The 23,236-nt window shown below is 40.4% G+C and overlaps 1 long non-coding RNA gene across 1 annotated transcript; it reads left to right on the plus strand.

Annotated features, from left to right (window-relative positions):
• The first annotated feature begins 1,959 nt into the window (after positions 1-1,959).
• LOC147229456 (uncharacterized) lies at positions 1,960-14,510 on the plus strand. Its single transcript, XR_015106782.1, has 3 exons — positions 1,960-2,079; positions 12,459-12,562; positions 14,027-14,510. It is a non-coding gene; the product is annotated as an uncharacterized LOC147229456 (long non-coding RNA).
• The last annotated feature ends 8,726 nt before the right edge of the window (positions 14,511-23,236 follow it).

Consider the following 23,236-nt stretch of genomic DNA (forward strand, 5'->3'; position numbering starts at 1 on the left):
GATCACATAAAAACACCGTTGATACCTTGGAGCTTGTTGGGGTTTCCCAGTAACTTTTGTTGATTTAATTATTTTCATTATTATCATATTTTTTTTCTGTCTATTCCACTGCTCATCCTTTACATTTGCTTGAAGTTTGATTTAATCATAAATAGCTTTTCTTCGAACAAATAGTTGTTATGATAAATATTGATAGCTTATATGTGATACCATTCGGTCCTCCAAGTACTCTGACTTTATCTCTTTCACGATAAGGTGGATAAACGCTTGACTCAACAGAGATAATCCAAGACAGATTTGTAGGAGACTACTTAATTCAGAAAATTATTATCATTATTATTATTATTATTAGTAGTAGTAGTAGTAGTAGCATGGTACAGCGGCCTAGAGGGTAGGGCTTTCGCCGGTCCATGGTTCAACTCCAACTAGGGGCCTTTCTGTGCAGAGTTAGCATGTTCTCTCCATGGCTGCGTGGGTTTCCTCCAGGTTCTCCAGTTTCCTCCCACAGGAGATCCTAAATTGCCCAGACGTGTAAATGGTTGTATGTCTGCACATGTGGCCTCAACTGGCAACCTTTGGGGAAGGGGGAACCCCGCCTCCTGCCCAGTGACAGCTGGGGTAGGCTCCACCACCCCTGTGACCCTGATGGAGGATATGCTGTGCAGAGAATGAATTAACTAATAAATGAATAATAATAATAATATATTGTATTTATAGAGCACTTTCCATCAAAATGGTGTACAAGGGAGAAGGGACAGGAGCAAAACACAAATAACTAACAACACAAATTCAATTCATGTATCTTTTTTACATTGGGAACCACAAGAACTTATCCCATTAAGACACACAATTTGTGTCACAATGAGTTAAACATCAAGTTTTGCAGGATTGATAAATTTCCACAAAGACAATGTTACAATAATGGTGAGAATGACAAGTTGTTCTTCTTTGTGACGTTTTTCTTTGGTTGGTTGTTTTTTGTTGTTCTTGGAATGATGCACATAGATGCTAAATATCTTGTGTAGGCTATTGAAAACAAAAAAATCATTCCCAGATGAAAATTATTGTAGAAATCTTTTCAGGCAGCTGGACTTGAATTTCTTCCCTTGAAGTTGTTTCCTCTCTCATCCAAGAGGCTACTTCCGTAGAACTTCAGTTTGAAAAGTCCTACACCCTATGTGTAGCATCTAAGTGCATCATTCACAAAACAACACAAAACAAACACAAAAGAAGGAATCACAAACGAGAAAAACTTTTCATTCAAGTCCAGTTGCCACATAAAGATCGTGACAAGAATTAACCATGACCTGGGTGGCTGAGAACCTCCATTAACATGGTCAAGATGAAAATTGATGTAGAGCCCAAAACTGCAAAACCATAATAGAACGATCCGGTATGCCATTTTTAGCTGTTTAAGTGCATTCCTAGCTTATGGAATACTACCAGGACCCCTTTAACCACCTCAAGAGAGGCCTTGCTGGGCCTTTTAGGGTTCTCTGTTCGAAAAACACTTATCAAAAGGAATGTTGGTATTACAGTGTAGGCAACATCAGCAGGCTGTCAGGGACAAATCCTTCGAGTCGCGTTTAAAAATTGTCGGTGCTCGCAGCTGTTGCTGCCCTACTGCACCGTGTTGGAATGCAACTCCTTGCCCTCGCCTTTCCGCACCTCTCAGTGGTCTGCGCCCCACTCACAACCCCTTTATTATGCCTCCACTTCCTCTGATTAGGCCTCTGACAGTAAACAAGATATGCTATCTTTTATCCCACCACTCGAGGCTCGCTTCAACGACAAGTAACCTTATCGCAAAGCATGACCCCCGGACGTATCAACATGCGGGATGGAAAAAGTTTTCCATGCGTGTACAAAGGCCTCTCTGCCGTCACAGCTTCAAACATAAGACTACATCCAGGGTGTTGCGTTTAACCCTTATCACTTTGCCCTGATGATATCCCCAACCACATTAGGTCCCTACATAGTTTCTTACGACGCTCTGTAGACAACCTGAAGAAGAGTAGAAAGGTACATTTAACGGAAGACAGAAATGATCCCCGTGCAGAAACAGATCTGCGTCTGAAGGTAATCTAAGGTGATTGTTCACAGTGTGGAATCGACTCATTTCGTTGTTGTACTCGTTTTGTGACCCTTTGCTACGATACCACAGTTGAGATTTACACAGAAGTCTCGACAGTCTTACTGCCAGAGATTAAGACACCTGAATGAAATATGGGTCATGTGCACCATTTGCCATCCCATGTGCCTTTTTTTTCTTTAGTAAGCAATACCAGAAGATTATCAGATTTGAAAACTGTATCATATTTTCCCAAGACACTGGCAAATGCTGTTTTATCTACCCAGCAAATCTTTAGTTTTAAGTGTTAAAGGAAAGGATAAATTGAAAATCATGCTTAGTGATTGTTCTGTACATTCAGCCTACTGGAGAAAGTAAGTGTTGTACACATTGAGCATTGTGTGTGCTTTACTCAGAGTAATCTCCTGTGGGAAAAGCTTGTCCTAGATTTAGCCAGGCATTTTGTTTCACTGGATATTGTTTATGTCCTCTTTAAATTCGCTGCGGAGCGCTGCCTCACAGATACAGGATGCAAAGTGAAAGGTCAGCACTGCGGTGTGTCAATGTAGGTTGTCACGGGCTCAGCGAATGGTGTCAGAATAAAAGTTTGAAATTGTCATTTGGTATTTTTGACACGATTGATCGTCTTGCATGAGCAAAAGATGTTGGCCCGTACATTTTATTTGGAACGTTACTTTCAACAGCTCAATTTAGATTGTTGAGAGGAGACTGGGAGTGAGACTCTCCTATCTCTTGGAATCCTTTTTAAAAATAAAACTTTGGATTACCCAATAAATCAGCTGATAATCTGAATCTTATTTTATGGCACCAAAGTATGGAAAGACGAAATGTTTTGGGAGCCCAATACACACCAGTGACAAGAACAGCCATTGCGGGCACCTGATAAGACCAAGATGGCATTTTAAAGAGTAATTTTAATGTTACAACCACCAAGCGCAGTTTATTTACTTACAGGACTGTCTCGGAAAATTATAATATTGTGATAAAGTTCTTTATCTTCTGTAATACAATCACAAAAACAAAAATGTCATACATTCCGGATTCATTACAAATCAACTGAAATAAAGCAAGCCTTTTATTATTTTAATATTGCTGATTATGACTTACATCTTAAGAAAACTCAAAAATCCTATCTCAAAATATTAGAATATCATGAAAAAGTATTTTTGTTTTTTTTTTCCCGATCCCCTGACCCGGGTGATGGCCTCAACCTGCCGCATTTCAAAAACATTAATTCATTATGCAGCTTTCTATACATGTTTTATGGTTTGACAACTCAGTTTCAGCTTTGAAAGGCATGGCAGCACAATTTGTAAACTGTTACAATCAGAAGCTTTTTTTTGCACAGGCAAATATTCCAGAAGTTAGTCAGTAATTGTATCTGTCTATCTTGGCTAGTTTTGACAACCATGTTACAAAAATGAATGTGAGGGCTGGAGGTAATCTCCCTTTTAAAGTGGCTCTGGATTTCCTTCAGATGACACAGAATGCAAATTACAACTGGAGACATCACAGATACCATTCAGCGTAGTGGCGGCACAGGTGACGCTTCCTACCATCAGATTCTCCTTCATTCATTCAATGAAATTAGCAAATGTAATGCTTGACTTACATCCATTCATTGCTTATTCATTTTCAGAGCAGCTCATCGCAAACAGTGATTTAAAAAATGTTACCATGGCAACAATCTGTTCTATCTGTAAGATCTTTCAATCTATAAGTGAAAAAAAAAATCATGTAAAAATCTCTAGGGGGTAAATGTTGCCTGCTGGCACTATAAGCCATAAATATCTATTCTCAAAATAAGATTTTTTTTTTACAATTTTTAATAATACAGGCTGCTAATTACAGGAAAAGTCCGTGACTGGCACGTTCCCATATGCCTAGAAAGGAAGTTCCATACATTTAAAAAACAGCTGCAGGTAAAATCTTACTCATTGGAGGCTGTGCTGGGGTTTTCCTTGTCTTAGATTTTATGAGTGAACTTAATCAACTTTTGGCTGCCACCGTTTCTTATCAGTTAATCAGTAAAGGGTAAAATTGTGCATTTGAACAACGGAATTGAATCAAGTTTGGGACAAGGTTGGTGAAGCTGATACGTCGAACCCTCCATTTACTTAATCTTGCCCACGTTCTTTTATTTAATCTTCATCCTGGTGAACATGTTTAAGAAATGTCTTGTGGTTCAGTCCATCCAAACAAGCCTGTCTCACATCAAGCAGATTACAACAAACAGGAATGATGAGTCCCGCATGTCTGGACACACTCTGACCACAGCCAAGACACAGAGTGAAATAATTAACAGCAAAAGCTGCAAAAGAAAAAAAATTCAAAGACTATCTATGATAGAAGAGCATCTATGTGCAAAGTAACTTTGCAAAACAAGGCCTATCCTGGAACTGAGATTACATTTCAGATGTTAATAACAAAATTATAAGAATATTAATTGTTAACACTATCATCACAACCATCACTCAACTGAAAAATCTTACATGTGAATGTAAACAGCATCTTTAGCTTTATGTTTGCCTGGTAGCACAAATGTTTACATATTAATTGCATAGCTAGTTCTAACACACACACACACACACACACACACACACACACACACACACACACACACACACACACACACACACACACACATATATATATATAACTAAGAAACTAAGAAACTATGAAACTATGAAACTAAGACACTTTATAGTTTCACTGAAACACTTTATAGTTTATAGTTTATTTTTATTTCTAATTCTGCCTTTCTTTTATTATTTATTACTGTTTTATATTCTGTAACTGGCACTGCAATTTCCTTCGGGATTAATAAAGTTGTTCTTATTCTTATTCTTATTCTTATAAAATCATATATAATTACATCATATATCATATATTATATCATATATAAATAAATATATCAAATCAAATCTTCAAATCTTTGTACTTAAGACCTTAAAACACTTGATAGCCTTAACCTTGACAATTTATATTTTGTTGTATTTCTTATTCTCCCTCCTTCCTACTATTATCTATTATTGTTATGTTTTTGCTTGAAACTCTGGCACAACAATTTCCTTCGGGATAAATAAAGTTGTTCTTATCTTATCTTATCTTATCTTATCTTATCTTATCTTATCTTATCTTATCTTATCTTATCTTATCTTATCTTATCTTATATATATATACACACACACACACACACACACACACACACACACACACACATATATATATATATATATATATATATATTGGCAGTGAAAGCAAGGTTGTTTAAATCGTTAGTTCTAATTTCTAGGTGCAGTATTTCTTTAAACAAAAGCAAAGTCATAACCATTTGACTGCACACAGAATGGGCCGATACTCCGGCCCTTTAAGTAACACCAGCACAGGATCAAAGTATGGGATGTCTGTATCAGCACTGAGATGAGGATGTGTTCTACCACTGCTGACGGGGAACCTCCGGAATGCTCCAGTGAAGAGATAAGAAGGTGGTGCAGAGTGTAAATCTAATTTTAGAAGCAGATTAAAGAGCCAACTCTGAGATACTTAGACCTTAAACACAGATATATACCTCTGAGCGATTTTTTGATTTTACTTGTAAAAAGCATAGCAACTGGAGGACACTCCGCACACACAGGGGGGCATCTACACACATCCCAGGTCCTCCCTATGGGGATGCAAAAAGAGAGATGCAAATGTATTTTTTAACCAAAGCGTTTAATTAACCAAACAGCTCATCCTTGCATTTTTGTTCAGAGACCCACGGCGACACACGATTGCACAGTGCCCCAAAAATTAACCCCATGGTTGCCAATCAAGAGTACGTACTGTAAAGCAGGCAGGAGAGGAGTTGAGGCAATGTGACGAGTACAAATGTGAATGTGAAATTTAATTGTAAAAAAAAACACTCAGTGAAGGTAGGAAGCCGGTATGACAGACATTGCACTTGTCATTGGAGGCGCTAAGGTACCAATTATTCCATGAAGTATTATTAATTAATGAATGACAATTGACTGTTCAATAATTATTAATTGATAATGATTTATAATTATCCCAATTATTATCTCATCTAAGTTAGACGGAAATGTTGATTGATCAGCCGTGAAAGGAAAGTAGAGGATTTCTTTTTCTGTCACGGGATATTTATGAACAAAACAATTCATACTTAATAAACTGATATATCCTGAAGGGTGTTTTATACACATCAAGCACTGGTAAGGGTAACGACACTGCTTTGTAATAGTTCAGGGTCTGCAGCTGTTGATTTGTATGCTCTGTCAGACGGATAGAGCCAGACAACACAATCAAGCCTGTGTGTGTGAGTATGCATGTGTGTGTGTGTGTGTGTGTGTGTGTGTGCGTGCCACGCGCCTGTGCATTTTCCCTGTTTGGAAACCCAAATGACTACGCTGTCTTTGTGGACGACTTTATGATTGCATGTGTGGACAGAAACCAGACAACGCTGCGAAGTGGCTTCGCCATATGTGTTTGTACATGTCTCCACTCATGCACAAGAACAGCCGTGAGTGTGTGTATGTGTGTGTGTATGTGTGTGTGTCTGTGCCGTAGTCATGTAACTTTGGTCAGCATTATAGTAGTAGTAGTACTGCTGACACAAGCCTCTTATTACTGTGTAAATAAGTCAGATTGAAAGAACCAAGACGTGCTGGTCTCCTAAATTGGCATGTCCGTGTCACCGCGGTAAAATGGTCAGCACTGACATGGCAGTTGTCTCTCTCCACTTGAAAATTAATGGCACAACAGCAGGCAGACGCAAACTATGAGTTTTGAAGCCAACTATTACCGTTGTCGCAAAAAAATGACCGTGAAGAAATTCTAAGCGTTCAGTATGAGAAACCTTACAAACATAAGATTTGTAAAAACTCAATGTAACCTCACCTGGGGATGGCTCGTGTATCACCGTTTTAGTCTCTTCAAATAACCAGGCTACCATTTAGTCCTTTTACGGGCGTTGGCAGAGGGGTATTATAGTGTGTTTGTTTTTTTCGTTAAATAAACTTGCATTTGTTGTCTACTTACAAATATTAGGAGTGTGTTTACGGTATATTATGCATATTAATGTGATAATGTTCAATGAATAAATAAATGACAATTATTGACATGCTTACATGGTCTGTACCAGAGAGAGGTCTTTGGGAGAACTATAATGTTCTTTCGTTTTTTTAGTTTACTTGCAAGTGCTACTAACAAATATTAGCAATGTATTTTACATTCAGATGGCTCTTGTTGTCATGACACCAGCCTCCAGGGCTGTAATAATGAGAAGGGAAAGATACCATATCTTATCATGTTACAAGGAAACTCGTGTTACTGAAAACTTTTGTTTGTCAGGCAATCCATAATAACTCACGCACACACACATATAGTAGATGTATATAGACGTCCTTTATTTTCTAATCAGCAAACAGGGCTGCATTCTTCCAGCCCTGCTGAGCCTCGCCTTGCAGAGCAGCCTTGCTTTGCAGAGGAGCAGAAAAATGTCTTGATGATTGTACATGTTCGGCCGACCTGATCGGAATCCACTGATAAGACAGCGGAGATAGAGCACAGCGAGAGGGCCGAGCCAAGGGTGTGAGAACGCACGCACAGAAGTGTCACACGAAGCCCCGAAACAGTGAAAAAAACCTCCTCAAATTTCAGCCCATTTAAAAGCACTGTTCTGTGCGTGGTGGAAAACCGCTACCACCAGCTACAGCGATAGATATCCCTTAATGACGTGTGCAATAAAAACAGAAGGCGGTCGGGGCACGACGAACTACACTCGGTTTGTGTGTGGGTGAGCGGTGCCGAGTGTTGATGGGATCTGTCAGCTCAGCTGCTAACTGACAAGGGAGACAGAAAAACCTGCCCAGTGAGATATGGCTCCTCGGTGTCTCCTCCACTGGAATTTCTGGGAATTCCAGCCAGCTAAGATTGTTATCCAATCCAAAAGCGCCCTGCCACTCGTTTTTTTCTTGTTTTTTTCTGTTCTTGCTTTAAAGGATACACCGAGCCGGAGCCAGTATAATTATGGACATATCAAACTGCTTTGGCTATAAGCCAGTCGTCCTCTTGATGTTACAATCAGGTGACAGAAGATTGTCTTCTAGTTTGTTGGTGATGAGTCCAAAAACCCTACAGTCTTTATTATAGTATAGTATAGTATAGTATAGTATAGTATAGTATTATAGAATAATATTTTACATATTATTATTATTATTATTATTATTATTATTATTATTATCATTATTGTTGTTGTTGTTGTTGTTGTTATTATTATTATTATTATTAGTAGTAGTAGTAGTAGTAGTAGTAGTAGTAGTAGTAGTAGTAGTATTATATAGTCTATTTTATTATTCTTATTTCATTATTATTTCTACCTTAACAGACATTGTACTGTTTCTTGCATATTTCATTTAACAATATCAACAAGAAGAAAGATAAACATAAAATCCCTCAAGCTCATTTAACACAATTAGCAATAAAATATAAAAAATAAATCAATACATGAGAATTTTTTGCATGGTTTTATGGTCTGTAACCAAGGTCTTCCAGGGGGATTTAATGCAAGGGGTTATGAACATCATGTTAATTACTCTAATATATATTTTTTCCCATTTTTTTCCCACACAAATTAAATGTCGTTACACATGAATATGAATCCAAGATATTGTAGTGAATGGATAAATGATACCTTTATGAAAAAATTTGAAAGCTCGCTTGACACAATAACAAATCAAATGGATGGGGTTGTGAAGTATTGTTTGATTTGACCATTTTTTTTCTTTTATATTGATTTTTTCTTTTATTTAAATCACTTTCGATACACATTAATATTATCCAACATATTTTTTGGAATAAATAAATTATATCTTTATGTACGGTCATGGTCAAAAGTTTTGAGAATGACACATCCATAGACACATCTGGCAAACAGCTAAAAACCCTGAAGGAACAGACTTTGTGAAAGTGTCATTCTCAAAACTTTTGGCCATGACTGTACTTCATGGCTTGCCTGCTCACTGTACCCTGCTCATATTTGAAATAAAAATGTGACTATATGAATCTGTGTAATGTTTGAAAAAAGGAACTGTGTTACATGCGTAATATTAAGCATAATTTTACATGTAATATATACAGTAGAAAGTAATACTTGCGCCACCTCTTCATCAGTTTCAGGGCATTTTCTTCCAAAAAACATTGAAGACCCGGGTCTTTAAGCGAGGCATTCTGTCTTCTGAAGTCTTCTGAGTCAAAAGGGTAGGATTAACCGTTTATCTAAAATTAGAAAACAAAAAAAATTGGTTTGGTACAATCCACTATTGGTAAATCTAAAATGCTTATCCCAACGAAAGTGTACACAACACACAAATCTGCCACCAGCATTTATCCGTCATTTTGCCAAAACATTGTCACAAAGCCAAATTTCCCAAATAAAGCTCATCTATGTGACCACCTGACGGACATGAAATCTGGAGGTCAACATATTGTGAAGTTACATACACACAATAAAAGATGTACAGTTCTTGTCAATGAAGTGTGAGATGTTGCTGTTAAGCACACTCTTCCCCTTTCTTTCAGGGTTTGCATTTCGTACGTTAACGTTTGTGTGTGTTTTGTGTGCTGTGTTGCCATAGTAATGTCACCTCGCTAATCGTGGTCAGACAATCAATCTCCATTGGAAGCTCCGGCTTCTAATCTATAATTCACAGGCATGTCCACGGTGTTTTTGACGAGCACACACACACTTTTGATGTCTACAGATGTTGCAGTCAAACCAATCACCCAAGCAATCTACGGTTCTGAAATGAAAATATGGATATTTTATGATTGGCGTGTCACGTTTGCACAGGGGCCTTTCCTTACTTTTAATCAGACTAATAACGACCCATGACCTCTCACTTGGTTGCACGCATGGCAAACATCTCATGCCCAATTTCATTCTCCATTTTTTTTCCCCCAATCACGCATCCTTTGATCTTGTTGAGTGTGTGTTTACCTGCCAGAGGTTACTTCTGGAAACACAAATGAAAAGATTCGGAAGACTTGAAGCTACGCCGGGAAAAAAAAATCATTTGCAGATGTGATATACAGGGTTTCCAAGATTTTTATCCAAAGCGCTGCCTTTGATAGGCCAGAGCCACCTTTTGCACCGGGCCCCAAATTTTCTTTGTCTCCCAGGCGTTCCTTTTCTATCTGGCAGTAGATCTATTACTTTAGCTTCTACGTTGACTCAGAAGGATGACAAGCCAACCTCCTCTCCTTCTCTATCTCTCTGCCTCGCTCACTCATTATGAGACAGTACATCTGGAAGCAATCGTAGAACTTATTGACCTCCATACTGTACGGGAAGGATGTATCAGAAACCATATTGGCCAGTGCCTCCGACCTCTGAGTAGCCGGTGAAACTCTGCGATCTCGACACTGAATGAAAGAAATATGACAGCATTAATGATTGATCGGATTTTGTAATTCCACGACTTTCAAAGATAGTTGGCCCCGGGATTTTTCGTTCGATTAATCATTGATCACCTCCTTTGGAGGTGATGCTGAGCTATTGTGAATTTCTTCATTTGCAGATTTTTGGACTATTTGCAGCCTGATAGGCCCGTTTTTTTTTTTGTTTTTTTTTTAGCTCGACGGGTTTCTTCATTTCATATTCCGTTGTTTACATTAGTCAAGATGGTTTCCCTACGAACCGTAAAAACAACTATGTGCAAATTTTGAAAATGCAAAAAAATGTACGCCACAAAACTGTGAAAATTCAGTGACTCACACCTGCGCAACATGATTTATTTAAAAGCTTGTCCAGCTGAAGTTTCATTAGTGTTCTTGCACTTGTCAGTCACACCAAGTTCACGTAAGGCTGAACTTCAGCGGAGTGATCCAAAAATTTGCCGTACTGGAGCAGGGTATGTAGACGGATCGTTACCTATTCTGATTAAAATATTCATATTCAAAACATTTACCCGAGGCGTCCGTTAGATTTGACTCTTCCAAATATGCTCTGTGATCGCTTAGATAGATAGATAGATAGATAGATGGATAGATAGATAGATAGATAGATAGATAGATAGATAGATAGATAGATAGATAGATAGATAGATAGATAGATAGATAGATAGATAGATAGATAGATAGATAGATAGATAGATAGATAGATAGATAGATAGATAGATAGATAGATAGATAGATAGATAGATAGATAGATAGATAGATAGATATGATTGCCTCCGATGTCATCATTACACAAAATACAACTAGTTCAATACACACAGAGCTATCATTTCATCCTTATGATGAGAATGTCCAACAGAGTGACAGATATTAAAATTCCCAAGCAAAGAGTCCAAAGCCAGAATCGTCAGGACCGACGAGGAGCTTCGTGGAATTTAGGGATGAATGGAAAGGATTTGTGTATTCGATGCTGCTGTGGCAACAAAACATGTATTCAACAGTTTGTCTCGGCCTCCTCTGAGTTTAATCCTCCGACCTTTTGTCAGAAAACTTTGACATGTGCATTGTGCATTGAGCATTAAAAGCAAGGGAATGCTGTTCTAAAACTGTGGTACATGTTAGTGGTGGTACTTGAGCTCCCCCTAGTCATGTGCAATGGAACACCAACTTTTTTTTTTTCGTTTCAATATATTCTTTTAACACTTTTATCACATTACTTTTTTAAATATTACTGATTATTAAATGCTTAACATGAGATAAGTGGAATGTGTTGTGGTTCTTTTTTTTTTACAACCAACTGAAGTTAGCACGTGAAATGCTATTTGAGATTGCATTGCTTTCGATTGGGCACGGGCTAAACATGGGTGGCGAGATAATGAAGAGAGGAAGATAAAATAATGAGATGGAGATAAAAACCAGACTCCAGATGGAAACTGTTTGATAGAAAAAGGGCGGATCAGGAGGATGGGGTTTTGAGTGGCCCTGGAGAAAGTGAGGACTGCGGTGAAAAACTATGACTTCTATTCGTATTTAGGATTCATTTCCTCCCTCTGTGAACTATGGATAGCAGAATCCAAAAGACATATGTGAATATATTTAAATTTCGGACAAGATATATATTGTGTTGTACTGGGTTAAGGTGTGGCTGAGTGCAGGGATGTGATCTTTTCATGCCAATACATTTCCAGGATTTATTGCACGGACATTAGTAGAAAAAATTTAGACTTCATTTTTTTTATACTTTATGAAAAGCTTATTTAGATGTCGACTTTGGCATCTTTTGTCCGCAACTGTTGTTCAAAAGTGATGACTTTTCACCTTTCATTAAAGACCCCTGTCAGTCTTTTTATATGTCATATGTTTTGCCACAAGGTTCGGTATTTCACATTTTGTCTTTTTCATCACAAAGGCCGGCGGCCTCCGGGGGGGTGTCCTTTTGACGATGGCTGCGGAACGTGGCACTGGAAATAACGTGGCAGCTTTTCGACGCAAACCCCCTTGTGGAGTTGAAAGGTATGTACTAATCCATCTGACCTTTGCAGGGGCAGCAGAAGGACAAAAACAGAAAAGGGGTGAGGGTGCCAAACTGATCTGGCAGACGTTGAGAGGGAGGCTCGGTGTCCTCAACAAAGCGGACCGACGGGAACCGATTTAGCCCACCCAAGGTCACAGATTCTAGGGCGCAAAGAAACTCAGAACACCTTCCTATGATAACAAAACAACTTCAGCGCTCGTCTCCACCACTTATACTCTGCGCTTAGGTTAGATGCCAAAAACCATACCGGCAGGAGGGGGGGGGGGGGGGGCATTAGGTTTCCACGAGATTAGTTAAATCCTTCTTGTTATTTTGGGATTCTCAACCCACCACAGTTACTCATTAGGCGTAAGGTTTTCTTTTTCCACGCGTTCCAACTTGTATAATGGGCTGTAGGGTTCTCGCTTGGCGCAGGCGGGTGTTTGATGTTCGCTGAAGTTTCTGAATGATGAAGTGAGACGGAGGGTGAAGCAGCAGTTTCCGAGCTTCACGTACACCACAATAAATATTGGAGGATTAGCAAGCAGCAGGGTGACACATAACTGATGTTCTGTTAATGTAGTCAGCCTTCGATCGGAGGAGATCTACTCGTGTGCGAATTTTAATAGCGGGGCTTGTCTGACCCGGCTCCACAGAAAGGTTGTCTTTGGCCTAAATGCCTTTTTCTTAAACCAAATGTAAACGTAAAACAATTGGTTAAAAAAAAACAAGAAAAAGTTGCTCCCAGTTGCGGGAATCAACTGCAATTCAGTGACAGAGAATTACAGATATAATGCAACCAAGTCCCACGTCGATATTCTAACACTGAGTCAACAGCAGGGGGGCATTTGATCTTGTGCTCTGCCGTCAGCCGCTTTAATGAAAAACAGAATCCGGATGGAGCGTTGGAGGCGAGGCCCCTATTAATTTTTATGAAAGTGGCTCCGTGGCTCATGATGAAACAAATCATTTGACTTCCAGATATATTCTTCAACGTGGTGGGGCCCGGAGACCGAGGGCACTCGTGACTTCCATTGCTAACATTCGGTCTAGCTCCGAGCTTAGTGAACAGACATAAATGACTTTCCTTTTTTACATATACCTTGTAGGCTTTGGCAAATAGAATAATAATTTCTGAACCTTTCTTTTTTTTAATTTATTTGTTCATATTCAGGGTTTCTCAATATACTGTATTCATGGTTCATCTATTGTGGGTTGAATGCAGTGATCAAATTTGGCTGATGTCATGCTGTATCTATAACTGAATGTAAAAAAAAATTAAAAGTGCTTTTCTAGATCCATGGCTTGCTTTCTTACATACATTTAAGATTAAAGTAGCCTCTTGAATATATTCAAGACTATAAACCTGTATATGTGTGTGTACATATAATGTACATATGCATTTATGTATATATAGAAACCTCCAGGACTTTTAATTGGTATATATGTGTGTATGTGTGCAGGAGAGGGAGTACAGGTGCCTTGTGGAGGACTTTGTTGGGTGGTGACAGGCCAACCTGCTGCAGCTAAACATCGCCAAAACCAAGGAAATAGTGGTGGACTTCAGGAGAACCACAACGCCGCTGTTGCCTGTCATTATTGATAGGGAGAATGTGGAATGGTGTATAGCTGGTTACACACCTTGACAATAAGCTGGACTAGTCAGCAAATTCAGGTGCACTGTATAAGAAAGTGCAAAGTAGACTTTCGCAGGAGTCAGAGGTCCATCAAAGTCTGCAACAAACTCTTGCTAATGTTCTATCAGTCTGTCATGGCCAGTCTGCTCCTCTATGCTGTGCTGTGCTGGAGTGGTAGCACTAGGAAGAGAGACACTGGACATCGGGACAGACTACGGAGGAAGGCAGGGCCTGTGGTGGGCATGTAGCTGGAGACTGTCACTATAACAGCCAAGAGGAGGACCCTGAGCAGGCTGTACTCTCTACTGGACAATGATCGCCACCCTCTGCACAACATCTTCACCAATCAGAGGAGTTTGTTCAGCTACAGACTTCCTGCAGGACAGACAGGCTGCAGAGGTCCTTTGTCCCCAAGGCCAAAAAGTCATTCAACGACACAACGCTGAGCATAACGGACTGGAATGCATAAACCCCCCCCCAACTTGGATTAGTGCAGGACACCTTATCGGAACATTTTTCCTACCTTGTTGGATTATTATATATGTACAGTATATGTATATATTTTTTTTTTCTGCTAAATGATTGATTATATGTATGCAGATGTGTTTGATCTGTGCATTGTGTATTATGTGCATGCTGCTAGACACCTTAATTTCCTTCAGGACCAATAAAGTATCTCTACAGTCTACTCCACATATGTACATACATACATACATACATGCATAAGCTTTGTACATATATAGCATACATACACCGTATACTGTATATATACAGTATATTTATATGTTTACCACATGCACTCACATACACACACACATATCGTGCCTATACTAAAATCTTCTTGAACAGGTACTGGAAGTTTTTCTTCTGGAAAAAGTATTTTTTTCTTCATACTCCAATGTGTTAGTCGAAGAGTGAAATATTTTGCATTTCGGTAACATTGTCCATGTGCGCTGCATCTAGCCGGACCTAAAAACTGTTATAAACACACAAAAGGTGCTGAGGAGGCCATGCTTATTTCTCCCTCCCGTTCCACAAACATCCAACAATTCACAGTTTAGCCTCTGTGACAGTTTTGGCTTGGACTCCTTGCAGGGTCAGGACCCATTCTGATGTAAGGAACCATAAAGCTGTGGCACTGGTTCCGGTGAGACATGCAGTACCAAAGTATTAGCGGCGCATCATTTTGGCTTCCATGCCCACCTTGTGGAACGCACGATTATGCAAACCAGGCTGTTTATGTTGGATTCAAATCAAATGAGTCCGGGTGCCTGGTGAGATTTGCGTTGAAGGGAGCGGCAGCAGCCAGCTTTGCCCTGTGAAGTGGGCAATGGCTGTGTGAAAGGCGAGCATGACTGTGAGTGCCAGATAAAAGATGAATTATTGATATCCAGCTCTGGGGGCTAAACGTAGAGGTGGATGCAGGGCGAGGTGGGTAGATGGGTGGGTGGGGAGGCTAGTGCCTGACTCGAGCAATGGTTTTCAGCGGGGAAGGGGGTAAGAGGTGGCTGGATAAATCATAAAATTTGTTTTTGTGGATAACAAGAGACGCAGGTGCATGGTTCACTTCCCGTTTTACGGATATTAACAAAAAAAAAAATTAAGAGCTTGTTAAAGATGTGTCAAGGACAAGGATTCTCTCTAGTAGAACACAATTACAATTTAGAGCTACACCACTTCAAACACATTGCAATACCTCAGAGAGGGATGGGCATGTTATGTTAACACTGTGTTAGATGTATTGGCTCCAACTCTGAATCTGCAGCTGTGCAAGAGTGGTTCAGTGTATACCAGCTATTAGAATGACATGACTTTCGTGAGCGCCGCGCAGGAGGGTGCTGCTCAAACTCCCAGGCGAGCTTCCAAAACTTCTCAGCAAGTCTTTGATTCTCCTGCACATGAGCTGGTAAACAGCAGCGGCAACGGATCTGATAACGCAGACGGTGTCAAGGTGAGTAAAAAAATTCTTTAAGTGTTAAAAAAAAAAAAAAAAAAAAGTGTTCAAAAAACGGATACAAAATACAAATAGTATAATGCTGGCTCTATATTTAGCTTCCCTGAACCAGTGTTTGTGCTTCCTCCTTTGATTGTGGTGGATCTTATAGAAAAAGCAAAACAGCTTGTATCGAAAAACGGTTACGTTGTTGATGTTAATAAGCACTTTTGAATACAATTCAACTTTGTTATCCAAACTACACAACATGAACAGGGAAGACACAAGTGCATCCAAAGGACAGAACCCCCAGATTCAAGACGGAGAATGTGGTGTTGGCTGTTAACTGCAAAAAGAGTTTGATGACCTCTGTTAAGCAGAGACAAAGTAACCTCTGCACAAAGGGATGGCTCAACACAGCTGATCCACCTCTTCAGGTCAGGACTCTGCAGTCTACTTAAACCTAAAGGGCCACACCTTAGGGACAGCAATGTCTGCACAGATAAGACAGATGGTTTGAGAGGTGGGTCAAAGAATCCTGCAGAGGAGAATGTCTTTGACACAATCTTTCGGCTTCATACAATGCCGCGGCGAGATCTGTCCCGAGCATATCAACGCAAGCATACCGGTACCATCCGCATCCAACCGTGCACCTATACCTGCCCATGGCTACTAGGCCCTGGCTAACAGGCTTCATTTGTTTTGCACCATCTACTCATTAGTTGTACAATTAACTACTCAATTCCCAGCTCAGACGAGTCCCCAAAATTCTTACCTTTCTTTCCCAAATTACACAAACATTGACAAAACAACACTATTCAACATAGTAGCTTGCAAAACAACTTTCTCATTAACATAACAAACACTCTGGACCTGGGCCAAACCCCCAACCTGGGCAGATATATATCAGAGGCTCCCCACTGAGAAGACCCTCAGATGACAGGTGAAATTTATCAAAAAGAAAAAAATCCAGTTTCCATGACAAGATTTGAAAATTGGGTGTGAACGTTTAAAATAACTTCTCCCATCTGCAAATATATGACCATAAGCATGTCACATTTCAGACATAAAAATTTATTGTGAACATGCTTTAACAGTAACTTAAATACCCCGTATTGCCAGTATTCTTCATGCCTTGCTCTATCAAGCCATACATAAAAGAGACCAGTCATTCCCAACGCTAATCGGTCATTCAATCAAAGAAAATGAGCAGGGTCAACATGGCCTGAAGGTGGGATTACAAATTAATTACTAAACGGCCATCATGGGACTGCAAATAATATGTCCGCTGAAGCGCATATTTGCATAATAGTCAAAGCTATTTTCCCTGAGTCCCTTGGTTATCACAGATAGATCCCGAAATGATAGAACGCGGTTCTTTTTCATATAAAGGTCATGATGCATTAATAGAGCAAATGTTCCGGTGCGATCCATTTGTTGCATTTAGTTAAAATGCATTTTAGAAGGTCTGATAACTGTGGCAAAAGTGGTGATTGTAAGTGCGGCCTGAAAAAAACATAATTGCATCTTCTGTTGCATAGTTTGCTGGTTCTGTTCTTCCAAAAGACATCGAAGAAGAGCAGCACAGAAATTGTGTTATAAAGTCTAAACAAAAGCAAAGCGTCCCCGATTGACCTGCTGACAAGACGCTAAACCCTGAGTTGCTCTTGTAAGCCTGGTTAGCACCTTGCATGGTAGTCTACACTCTCTAGCATAGAGCGTTTTGGCCATTTGCCATGGGACTGTTTACATATCTTCAGGAGTATGTGGAGGTAACGTGTTCTGATTTTGGTTGAGAGGCGGATCCTCGTCTCTGATGAGTGCTGAAGAATTAATTTGGGGGGTTAGCAAAAAATGGTAATATATCACTCTAAAAACATATAGAAACACATAAACCGCTACAAAATATTATTAGATAACTAGAGTAAAAATACACTATTGGGGTGGCAGTACTGTAAGAAAGTACTTTACTTGTATGAAACAGGCAGTAGTAGTTCTCCTAGTTTCCTACAGTTTAGAATTTGACATTTGATACAGTCTTTGGGTTAAAAAATTTAAAGCGTGCATGGCTAATGAAGAGAAGTCTCTTTAATCATTGCTGAGTCTCTGACTGGAGACGCCCCCATAGATGGTTAATAATATGCATTGATTACCCATGCAGAGCAGACCCAGCTCTTGCAGGATTAATGCATTCAGTCATCACTCGTTTACTCCCCACCATGTGAGGCTTGTGCAGAGACATTGAGTACTGCTGTGTGAGTGTGTGTGTGAGTGTGTATGTGTGTGTGTGTGTGTGTGTGTGCGTGTGCGTGTATGAGAGAGAGTGGAAAATAGTCTTGGGGATTTTCTAGTGGCAGGAAAATGCAGAGTCCCTACTTCAATGTTGTATTATTGCTTCTATCTATCTATCTATCTATCTATCTATCTATCTATCTATCTATCTATCTATCTATCTATCTATCTATCTTGCCATCTAACACATGGATTCCCAGAATTCCCTTTTTGATCTCCAGTATGGAGCATAGTCCGTCCCATTGTTTCCCATTGAAAAGCCAAAGCTGTGTTCCACATTTTCCTACTCCAACCCCCTCGGGCTCCCTCCCCCTACTGGCCCCTTGTCTTCCAGCTCCCCGTAGCTCTGTGGATTTCTTTGCCCAAGAAAAGCTGAAATCTCACTGAAGCCAGCAAGCAACAATGACAAAGCTAAACCTGGGATTACTGAAAAAGGGGAGTCTTTAAAGCAAAGGGGAGCTAAGTGGGGTATTTGTTTTAAATTAAACTCAGCTCAAAACCGTGCTTGACTCTTAACTGCAGGTTGTTCCACTTAGATTTGCAGGCTTATGGCATTGAAATGCTGGTTTCAAAGAATCATATGAATTTTCCTTCAAGCCAGAATTCTACTGTCAGAATGCACCCTGCTGTTTTTCGTGTAACCCGCATCCGCCAGGCCACATACAATGTTGATTTTGAATTGGTCTCGGGCTATTTCCAAGAATTAGTGTGAATTTTGTTCAATCTGCACATATAAATAATAAAGTCCTCAGCCCCGAATTGATTTAATGAAACAAACTTCATAGAGAAAAAAGGACTAGAGCAATTATGATACAGAAAAAAAACCTCCATATGTGTGTATATCAGTGGTGGGCTGTCAGGACCTGCAAGGACCAAAAAAATATCTGAATTACAGGCTGAGTTTAATTAAATTGTCCATGAATACTTATTAAATGATTCAAAAAGATCTGTCCACTTCCTTTCATTGCTTTTTCCCTGGCTGTGCTGCTTACAGCCATGTATATTCATATTGAAGTATTAAACCAATTACATTTCAGCCATTATTTGTTGCCAGAAAGGGTCAAAGTTAAAGAAATCTGCCTGGAGGCCTGCAGAATCAGATTCACCGGCGCTCTAGCGAAAAATAAGTGTCAATGGAACTGCTCCTTCAACCAATCAGATTTTGAGTTGCGACACCAAGGCCTTCTAGAAGGGTTTCGGTAACGTCAGTGTGTCACAAGCCCTTTGATTGGATAGTCAGAGTGTGTACTATATACATATATTTGTGTGTGTGTATATATATATATATATATCTTCTTCTTCTTCTTCTTCTTTCGGCTTTTCCCGTTAGGGGTCGCCACAGCGAGTCAACTTTCTCCATCTAACCCTATTCTCTGTATCTTCCTCTCTCACACCAGCTACTTTCATATCCTCTCTCACTACGTCCATAAATCTTCTCTTTGGTCTTCCTCGAGACCTCTTGCCTGGCAGCTCCAATTCCAGCATCCGTCTACCAATATATTCACTATCTCTTCTCTGTACATGACCGAACCATCTCAGTCTGGCTTCTCTGACCTTCTCTCCAAAACATCGAACATGTGCCGTCCCTCTGATAGATTCATTCCTGATCCTATCCATCCTGGTCACTCCCAAAGAGAACCTCAACATCTTCATCTCTGCAACCTCTAGTTCTGCCTGCTGTCTTTTGGTCATTGTAACAGTTTCTAGTCCATACATCATCGCTGGTCTCACCACTGTCTTGTACACCTTTCCTTTTATTCTGGCCGATAGTCTTCTATCACATAGTACCCCTGACACTTTTCTCCACCCATTCCAACCTGCTTGGACCCGTCTCTTCACCTCTTTTCCGCACTCTCCGTTGCTCTGGACTGTTGACCCTAAGTACCTGAAATCCTCCAGCTTCTTGATCTCCATTCCCTGTAGCCTCACCGCTCCACCCGAGTTCCTCTCATTCACACACATATATTCTGTCTTGCTGCGACTAACTTTCATTCCTCTCCTTTCCAGAGCATACCTCCACCTCTCTAGATTTTCCTCTACCTGTTGTCTGCTCTCACTACAGATCACAATGTCATCCGCAAACATCATGGTCCATGGGGATTCCTGTCTAACCTCATCTGTCAGCCTATCCATCACCATTGCGAACAAGAAGGGGCTCAGTGCTGATCCCTGATGGAGTCCCACCTCCACCTTGAACTTCTCTGTTACCCCTACAGCACACCGTACCAGTGTCTCACAGCTAGCATACATGTCCTGCACCAGTCCAACATACTTCTCTGCCACTCCAGACTTCCTCATACAATACCAGAGCTCCTCTCTTGGCACCCTGTCATATGCTTTTTCTAGGTCTACAAAAACGCAGTGCAACTCCCTCTGGCCTTCTCTGTACTTTTCTATTAGCATTCTCAACGCAAATACTGCATCTGTAGTACTCTTCCTAGGCATGAAGCCATACTGCTGTTCACAAATGCTGACTTCTGCTCTCAGTCTAGTTTCCACTACTCTTTCCCATAACTTCATTGTATGGCTCATCAACTTTATCCCTCTGTAGTTGCCACAATTCTGCACATCCCCTTTATTCTTAAAAATAGGCACCATCACACTTTGTCTCCATTCTTCAGGCATCTTCTCACTCTCTAAGATCCTGTTGAATAATCTAGTCAGAAAATCTACCGCTGCCTCTCCTAGACACTTCCACACCTCCACAGGTATATCATCAGGACCAACTGCTTTTCCACTCTTCATCCTCTTCAATGCCTTCCTCACTTCACTTTTACTAATTTTTGCTACTTTGTGGTCTACAATAGTCACCTCTTCTACCCTTGCCTCTCTTTCATTTTCCACATTCATCAGTTCTTCAAAGTACTCTTTCCATCTTCCCATCACTCTTCTAGCATCTGTCAATACATTTCCCTCTCTGTCCTTTATCACCCGGACCTGTTGTACATCCTTTGCATCTTTATCTCTCTGTCTCGCCAACCTGTATAGATCATTCTCACCCTCCTTACTATCCAACCGAGCATACAAGTCATCATAAGCCCTTTGTTTTGCCTTTGCTACTTCTATCTTTACCTTTCGCCGCACCTCCCTGAACTCCTGTCTGTTCTCTTCAGTCCTCTCAGTATCCCACTTCTTCTTCGCTAACCGCTTTCTCTGTATACACTCCTGCACTTCCTCATTCCACCACCAAGTCTCCTTATCTACTTTCCTTCCAGATGACACACCAAGTACTCTTTTACCTGTCTCCCTGATAACACTAGCTGTAGTTGTCCAATCATCTGGAAGCTCACCCTGACCACCCAGACCCTTTCTCAACTCCTCCCTGAAAACCATGCAACACTCCTCCCTTTTCAGCTTCCACCATTTTGTCCTCTGCTCTGCCTTTGTCCTCTTCATCTTCCTTGTCACCAGAGTCATCCTACAAACCACCATCCTATGCTGTCTGGCTACACTCTCACCTACAACTACTTTGCAGTCACTAATCTCTTTCAGGTTACCCCGTCTATACAAGATGTAGTCTACCTGCGTGCTCCTACCTCCGCTCTTATAAGTTACCCTATGTTCCTGTTTTTTCTGGAAAAAGGTGTTCACTACAGCCATTTCCATCCTTTTTGCAAAATCTACCACCATCTGTCCCTCTGCATTCCTATCCTTGATACCAAATCTGCCCATCACTTCTTCATCCCCTCTATTGCCTTCACCAACATGTCCATTGAAGTCTGCACCAATGACCACTCTCTCATTTCTGGGAATATTCTGCATCACTTCATCTAACTCATTCCAGAACTTCTCCTTCTCTTCAGATTCACATCCCACCTGCGGGGCATAGCCACTAACAACATTGAGCATCACACCTTCGATTTCCAGTTTCAGACTCATAAGTCTATCTGACATTCTTTTCACCTCTAGGACGTTCCTAACAAACTCCTCCTTCAAGATAACTCCTACTCCATTTCTCTTCTTGTCAGTACCATAATAGTACAACTTAAAGCCTGCTCCTAAGCTTCTAGCCTTACTACCTTTCCACCTGGTCTCCTGGACACACAGTATATCCACCTTCCTTCTCTGCATCATGTCAACCAGCTCTCTACCTTTTCCTGTCATAGTCCCAACATTCAAAGTCCCTACTCTCAGTCCCAGACTCTTTCCCTTCCTCCTCTCTCTCTGCTTCCGAACACGCACTCCTCCTCTTCTTCTTGTTCTTGTTCTTCGACCCACAGTAGCCCAATTTCCATTAGTACCCTGTAGGTCATCAGTACCAATGGCGGTCGTTGTTAACCCGGTCCGCGACCGATCCGGTATGGTATAGTTTTGGTTGTCTCGCATATTTGGTTTTGGCAAAAGTTTTACGCCGGATGCCCTTCCTGACGCAACCCTCTGCATTTATCCGGGCTTGGGACCGGCACAGGGAGACACTGCTCCGTGCCCCCCCAAGGCAGGCTTGGAGAGGCACGGGCCAGTGCCGCCCTGAGGCTGCATTATATATATATATATATATATATATATATATATACAGATATAACACAGATCTACACTTTTATATATGTGTGTGTATGGGTGTGTGTGTGTGTTTGTGTTTGTGTGTGTGTGCGTGTGTGTGTTTATATGTATATGTATATGTATATGTATATGTATATGTGTATGTATATGTATATGTATATGTAAATGTATAATGAAAAAAAGAAAAAATATGAAAATGCAACAGATAAAAGAACATTACAATTCCACAACCTCTACTAGTTTTGCTGCTACTAATACTGCCATTTTTCCCTGATAACAATCCTGCCCCCTGCCAAATGACAGCTCCAGTG

The sequence above is a fragment of the Fistularia commersonii genome, chromosome 11, assembly GCF_037954325.1.
Source record: "Fistularia commersonii isolate RoL2024-O1a breed Wild chromosome 11, RoL_Fcom_v1.0, whole genome shotgun sequence".
In the NCBI taxonomy this organism is placed as follows: domain Eukaryota; kingdom Metazoa; phylum Chordata; class Actinopteri; order Syngnathiformes; family Fistulariidae; genus Fistularia; species Fistularia commersonii.